Below are 7,687 nucleotides of genomic sequence, written 5' to 3' on the forward strand. Positions count from 1 at the left end.
AGCTCCGAAGAATTGATGCTTTTGAACTGTGGTGTTGGAGAAGACTCTTGAGAGTCCCTTGGACTGCAAGGAGATCCAACCAGTCCATTCTAAAGGAGATCAGCCCTGGGTGTTCTTTGGAAGAAATGGTGCTAAAGTTGAAACTTCAGTACTTTGGCCACCTCATATGAAGTGTTGACTCATTGGAAAAGACTCTGATGCTGGGAGGGATTGGGGGCAGGAGGAAAAGGGGTTGACAGAGGATGAGATGGCTGGATGGCATCACCGACTCCATGGACGTGAGTTTGGGTGAACTCCGGGAGTTGGTGATGGACAGGGAGACCTGGCATGCTGTGATTCATGGGGTCGCAAAGAGTCGGACACGACTGAGCGACCGAACTGAACTGAACTGAACTGTAAAGTCCCCCTAAAAAAGGTAAACAAAAAGCTTAAATAGCACTGGTTATGAGCATCCAATCAGATTCTATGCTAATTAGGTGAGGGATATTCAATGAATATGAAATGGGCTTTTCCCTCATACACACACACCAGACAAGATATATACAACAATCCACAGACAAGACAGCATGTTCTAAGCATTATCATACAGGAGTAGATGAGTGAGCAAAACAGAATAAATGCAGGTTTTACATAAAGGAGGGGAATAGATGAGAGCCATTTCACTGTCCTTGAATTTCAAGCCTCAGCTTTGCAAAATTGAATTAAAAAAAAAAAACAAACCTCTTTTGTTCTTGCGCATAAAGCAAATCCCAAACTACCTACTACAATGACTAACGATGCCTGAGCTGGGGATGTGTTTTTGAGCCATCTGTGAAGACACACTTCTTGCACTTGTTTCCAGTGGGATTTACAGGAAGGAGAGCTGCTTGTTGAGCTTCAAAGAGATTGTGTGACATTAGGCTTTCCTTTACTGATAACTGCCTCTCGGTCAAATAAACCTCGATTGTGGGTCCCCTGTGGCCTCAAAATCATCACTTGCTGTTGACCTTTCTTGTGTCTCTCTCCAAGGGCAATTTGTTTAACTCTAGGAAGCCAAATACAATTATGGTATTTTTTTCCCCCTTTTTCTCTTTACAGATATTCTTAAAGCATTGGTAAATTCCAATTTATCTGTTTTGGCCATGTCATCCCAAGATTCTGATCTTTTGTCTCTATTATTTCCAAGGTTTTTGTGTAAGAAACTTTAAAGATTAGAGCCAAGTCGCATTGCTGAAGACTGCCAAAGTGTTATATGCTAATAGGATAATGAGTCTCTGAGTTTACAGTATGTTCCCTACATGGGGCTTCCCTGGTGGCCCAGACAGTAAAGAATTTGCTTGCAATGAAGGAGACCCAGGTTTGATCCCTGGGTTTGAAAGATCCCTTGGAGCAGGAAATAGCTACCTACTCCAGGATTCTTGCCTGGAGAATTCCATGGACAGGGGAGCCTGACAGGCTACAGTCCATGAGGTTGCAGAGAGTCACACACAACTGAGTGATTAATACTCTCACGTTTTCACTTTCACTATAATAGCTGATTGTGTTAGTTGGATACCTAGGCTAACTTTGTCGGACTTATGAACAAACTGGACTCATGAACATGAAGTCATTTAAAAAATATATTTATTTTATTTTTATTTGTTTTGCTGCTTCGGGTCTTAGTTACAGCACACAAGACCTCTGCTGTGTCAGGTGGGATTTTTCGTTAGGACACATGGACTCTCTAGCTGCAGTGCACAGGCTCTCTAGTTGTGGCACACAGGCTCCAGAGTGTACAAGCTCAGGAGTTGTGGTGTGTGGGATTAGTTGCTCTGCAGCATGTGGAAGCTTAATTCCCTGACTGGGGATCGAATCCATGTCCCCTGCTTGCAAAGTGGATTCTTAACCACTGGACTACCAGGGAAGTCTTGGAACAGAGCTTGTTCATATGTAGGGGGCTTCTTGTATTTTCAAAGGAAATAGAAATGAGGGGGAAAAAAAGGTGCAAAAAAAAAAGGAGCTAAATGGGTGATGTAGTGACATAGGGTCTTTAAAAAAGGCATCTTGTGTACACACAGGGCTAGAACCCCAGGGTGCAGCGCCTATGGTCAGCTCTCAGGAAGCAAAGATGACATTGGTTACAACAGTCACATTCCCTCTTCTCTGTTTCCCCTGCACAGGGACAGGCAAGGTTAGTGCTATAGCTACTTAACATCCTTATCTACAGAGTAGCCCATGTCTTCTTTTCTTTTTCATTTTCATCAGAAGCAAATATTCTAGACAGATGAAAAACATGCTGGTTTTCAGCCACATCTATGCAAAACATAAACTAATATTTTGACAAGACATAGGACTGTTGCATTGCAATGAAGTAGGATAAAAGGAGATATATTTGTCTCTTCTTTCTTTTTCTGTGTGCAATGATGTCTAGAGAATGTTTAACAACAGACTCTCAGAGTAGGGAGACAATGGTAGGGGGAGCCCATATCTGTAGCGATTTTGATTTCCATGGTGTAAACACTCCCATCATTGCTGATTTCAAGTTACCAGCCTGAAGTCATTGACCATGGATTTGGGGAGAAATGTACACAATTGCCCCTCAAGCGTCTGTGCCAGCTCCAGCCCGACACTGCATGTACGAACCAAGTGAGTATGAGTCTACAAGTAAAATCTAGCCCTGGAGTTAGAACTCTATTATTCTTCATGATTGGGTCCTGACCTGGAAACCTATTATATTCAAACAAAGATAAATGTTACTTACTATGATATCATCATAGTGAGTATTGAATTTTTGATAAATGTTTCCTGTCCAAGTGGACCGGAACACTAAGACTGACTCTAAAAATAAGTGCTACAATTTAAAGCCGACTTCACTCTGCTTACATTCACACATTGCTCCGTGCTTTCCTGGTAAGTCATAAAATGATGGTAATTTCCTAGGTGTCATTTGTATTCCCAGGTGGACTCTGAGAAGGAAGTAATATATTCTAGCAGGGAATCCCTTTTGAAGTATTTTTAGTAGAGGATTTTTCTTGAGTCTCTTGAAATACCTTCATTCTCTTTTCGCTGGATAGTCTGCCCATGGACTTCAAACTGCTTCACCAAGAGGTCTATAAAGAGAGATGAGAAGACAGAAGCAAATAAAGAAATTACTTACAAATGAAAGGAGATCTTTGAAAGTTATTCGAAGTTCTAAACTATGAGAACTAAAGGGAACAATGAAAATCTCAAGACATAATCCACAGGTCCCTTCACAGGTCCCTTTTGTTGTTGTTCAGTCACTAAGTTATGTCTGGCTCTTTGCAACGCTATGAAGTGCAGTGCACCAGGCCTCCCTGCCCTTTGTTATCTCTTGGAGCTCGCTCAAATTCACGTCTATTGAGTCAATGATGTCGTCCAAGCATCTCATCCTCTGTTGCCCCCTTCTTCCCTGCCCTCAATCTTTCCCAGCATCAGTGTCTTTTCCAATGAGTTGACTCTTTGCATCAGGTGGCCAAATTATTGGAGTTTCAGCATCATTCTAGATTCATGTTAATAATACACACACACAAAAAAGAGAATAGGAAGAGGGATGAAAAGTGAGAGGGAGAGAAAAAGGAAGGGAGGGAGGGAGAGAGGAAGAAAAGAAGAAAGAAAAGAAAACATCCCCTATGTGATAAGCTTGTACCAGGCTTACGGGCTTTGCTGCTTTTTCCTTTATTTTTCGGCAGTCTTCCAAATCTCCTGAGCTATTTCTAGGAAGAAACAGAATATTTCACTCCCTTTGGTCAACATGCTGCTGCTGCTGCTAAGTCGCTTCAGTCGTGTCAGACTCTGTGCGACCCCATAGACGGCAGCCCACCAGGCTTCCCCATCCCTAGGATTCTCCAGGCAAGAACACTGGAGTGGGTTGCCATTTCCTTCTCCAATGCATGAAAGTGAAAAGTGAAAGTGAAGTCGCTCAGTCATGTCTGACTCTTAGCGACCCGATGGACTGCAGCCTACCAGGCTCCTCCGTCTATGGGATTTTCTAGGCAAGAGTACTGGAGTGGGGTGCCATTGCCTTCTCCAACATAACATAATGTAAAACATACTATGATGTCAATGATAAAATTCTGTCTGCCCTTCTCACCATTTTCTCTCTTTCTTCTCCTCCTGCATGTTTCACCTTCCATAGAGACTAGGATATACACCATAACTCATCTTCACATTGAGTCATAAGTTATTAAAACAGAGGTATTGAAATTTCTGCCAGTCCCACCAGCTGTGAATTTTTCCTTCCCTCCTTGTTTCAGCGCAGTAGCTCTCATGATGATGTTTTCTCATTTCTTAGATCTAAGAGCACACAAGGTACAGTGTGGGATATAAAGAGAACAATTGGCTCACTGTACTCTTGTGAGAGAAAGCAAGAGGAAGAAGACGCATAAGCCTGCATCTCTCATCTCCTATAGGCGTAGAAATAGAACGGTCACTTTATCTACCAGTTATTGAGGACATTCCTGATCTGGATTGTTGTATTGCACCCCATAGAAACAGTAAAAGTCCTTCCCTTCAAAGGCACAAAAGACAATGTTCATTATTCTTTCTCAACTTGGCAAGGGTCATAATTTAAAGAGATAAAACAGGAACTGGATTATTTTTAAAATAAAGGCAGGAGTAAATTTCCAACCTTTCTTTGGCAACACTTTAAAGCACCTTGAGACCCTTGGAATCTTGCACAGAGTAGCTGTTGAGTAAAAATTTACCTCCTAAAGAGATGAATAAATGAATACTTGAGTGAGAAAGTGTTCCAGGTTTACCATCTGGATTCATTTGTCCAACTATCACACAGAGTGATTTTCCCTGCTTCTGGTTTGTGCTAGGACAATAGGCAGAAGATGGGATCTATTTTTCTGTGACTTCTGTGGTTTTATTGAATGTGGTCAGTACTTGTGACTATCTTTGCACTTTGGTTTTATTTTTTGAGAACTAGGGGTATTTGGCAAGTGCAGAACACCTAATTATTTCTTCACCATTGAGCATTATATTGGCCATGGGTTTGTCATAAATAACTTTTATTATGTTGAGATACATTGCCTCTGGACTTCCCAGATGGCACTAGTGGTCAAGAACCCTCCTGCCAGTGTGGGAGATGTAAGAGACTCAGGTTCCATACCTGGGGCAGGAAGCTCCCCTGGAGGAGGGCATGGCAACCCATTCCAGTATTCTTGTCTGGATTCTTGTCTGTCTTCAATCCCATGGACAGAGAAGCCTGGTGGGCTACAGTCCATTGGGTAGCAAAGAGTCAAACATTACTGAAGTGATTTAGCATGGCACAGCATGGTCCCCCTACACCCACTTTCAGAAGGATTTTTATCATAAATTGTTGTTGAATTTTATCAAATGCTTTTTCTGAGTCTATTGAGATGATCATGTGGTGTTTTTTTCTTTTGTTGATATGGGGTATTACATTGATTGATTGGCATATACTGAACCATCTTTGTGACCCTGATTATGACTCCAACTTGGCTGTAGTGTATTGTTTTTATGTGCTATTGGGTTCTGTTTGCTAGTATTATGTTGAGAATTTTTGCATCTGCATCTATCAAAGATACTGTCCTGTAATTTTCTTTTTTGGTGGTGTTTTTTGGTTGTAATTTTCCCTTTCCTATAGATCCTTATTTCTTTAATAATTAAAATAAATTAAATAATTAATTAAATAGTTCTTATTTATTTATATTTAGAGAAGATCTTTCAATATTTCCCTTGTGATAGGTTTAGTATTGCTGCATTTAAAATTTTTTTTGCTTTTCTGAGAAATGCTTTATCTTTCCTTCTACTCTAAAAGATAATCTTGTTGGGTAAGAATACCCTAGGTTGCAGATATTTCACTTTCAGGACCTTGAATACATCTTGACACTCCTTTCTGGCTTCCAACACTGAGAAATCAGCTGATAGTCTTATGGGAGTTCCCTTGTAAATAACTCTGTTTTTCTCTCGGTGCCTTTAGAATCCTCTCTTTAACTTTTGCAATTTTTATTATAATATGTTTTGGTGTAGTCTGTTCGGGTTTATCTTGTTTGGGATCCTCTGTGCTTATTGTGTAGGGCTTCCTTAGTGGCTCAGTGGTAAAGAATGTGCCTGCCAATACAGGAAATGCAAAAGATGTAGATTCGATCCTTAGGTGGGTAAGATCTCCTGGAGAAGAGAATGGCAACCCACTCCAGTATTCCTGCCTGGAGAATCTCATGGACAGAGGAGCCTGGTGGGCTACAGTCCATGGGGTTGCAAAGAGTCAGACATGACTGAGCAAGCATGCATGCATGCACATATGTGCTTATTGTACCTGGAGATGTTTTCTTATTTAGGTTTGGGAAGTTTTCAGTTATAATTTCTTCAAATACATTTTCAATCCCCTTTCTCTTTCTTCTCCTTCTGAGAACCCCCAATATGTATAGAATGTCATGCTTTAGATTATCCCATGTATCTCTTATAGTACTTTAATTTTTTTTTTTTCAATTCAGCTTTCTGTATTCTGTTCTGGGTTGGGTGATTTCCATTATTCTATCTTCAAGATAAATTATTCGTTCTGCATTATTCATTCTCCTATTCATTGCCTATTCATTGGCTTTCCTAGCGTCTCAATGGTAAAGAACCTGCTTGCCAATACAGGAGATGCAGATTTGATCCCTGGGTAGGGAAGATCCCCTGGAGAAGGAAACAGCAACCCACTCCAGTGTTCCTGCCTGGGAAACCCCACAGACAGAGGAGTATGGCAGGCTACAGTCCATGGGGACCCAAAAGAGTCAGATGCAACCTAGCAATTAAACAACACACAACTGAAAAATTCAGTGCCTTTAGTTCAGCTTTCATCTCTACAATTACATTTTCTAATTTTTCTTGGTTCCTCCTTCTAGTTTCTTTTTATAATAATCTGTATTTCTCTTGATAGCCTTTCTTAATTCATTCAATATTTTCATTATCTTCTTTTTGAACTTGGTGTCAATTAGACTGAAGAGGTCTGTTCATTTTTTATTCTTTCAGGGTAATCCTCTTGATCTTTTAATTGGGAGTGGTTTCTCTGCTTCTTATTTTTACTTATATTTCTCCTGCTTTATGAATTTAGGAGGAACAATTATCTACTCTGATCTTGGAGAGCTAGTTTTATGTGGAAACATCCCTGAGTAGCTTGCATGGGTTTAATATTTTCGGTGCAAGGGCTATTTTTAGTACAGATGTCTGACACCTCTTTCCTCCATGTCTTTGGCCATTATCCCCTTGATAAGAGGTGTGGCTGGTCTTGTGGTGACCAGAACCTGGACTGGATGTTGAGCAGGGTCTCTTCTTTGCTCTGAGGTTGTCACTGCCCTGTTAGTGGCAGGAATCAGCTCCTTCATTGTTAGAGTAGAAGCCCCATGTCTGTTTCTGAGCTGTGTTTCTGAGCTGAGGTGTGAGGTAGGCAGGGCTGGAGTGCTCCCACGAAGAGAGGAGCCCTCCACTGAAGCTGTTCACTGATGAGTGTGCTCTGTTAAGTCATCTTTCACCCATTGTGTAAGTTCACAAAATACACCCTTGTTGGCACTGTCCTTGGCCCTGCCTCAACCATGGGAATGCCGGCAAAGGGCCCAGTTGTCTCTCAGACACTGTTTTCACAAGGCCACAGCACAGGTCCACTGAAGTCAGGCCCCAGAAGTCACGGAAGTTGTGCACCTGGATCTACTATGGGAGCCATGCAGGCAGCTCAGATGCTGGCCCAGCCAGTCCCAGCCCA

This window comes from Bison bison, unplaced genomic scaffold (genome assembly GCF_000754665.1).
Source record: "Bison bison bison isolate TAMUID 2011002044 unplaced genomic scaffold, Bison_UMD1.0 scf7180017864064, whole genome shotgun sequence".
NCBI classification, from domain to species: domain Eukaryota; kingdom Metazoa; phylum Chordata; class Mammalia; order Artiodactyla; family Bovidae; genus Bison; species Bison bison.